The following is a 319-nucleotide window of genomic DNA, read 5'->3' on the forward strand; positions in this document are numbered from 1 at the left end:
CCCCAGCCCCTCCTGTCCTCCTATGCTGTCCCCCCCAGCCCACCATCCCTGCCAGCCCCCACCGTACTAACAGCACTGCTCCTCAGGGCTCCCCTGCCCCTCTGGCACCCAGACCTTCCCTACCTCAGCCCCAGCTTTTGGGGTGCCCTCCCTGCCAGTCCCACCGGGGCCCACAGCCGGTCTTCCCTGCAGACCTCCCGAGGACCTGCCTTAACCCCACACCAGTAACACCACAGCTGCCTCCTTCCTCCCCACGGGGCTGCCCACCTTGCCTGGCACCACAGCTCAGACCTGCCGTGCCCTTAGCGCCGGTGCTGCC

Source organism: Antrostomus carolinensis, unplaced genomic scaffold, assembly GCF_000700745.2.
Source record: "Antrostomus carolinensis isolate BGI_N321 unplaced genomic scaffold, ASM70074v2 scaffold28357, whole genome shotgun sequence".
Classification (NCBI taxonomy): domain Eukaryota; kingdom Metazoa; phylum Chordata; class Aves; order Caprimulgiformes; family Caprimulgidae; genus Antrostomus; species Antrostomus carolinensis.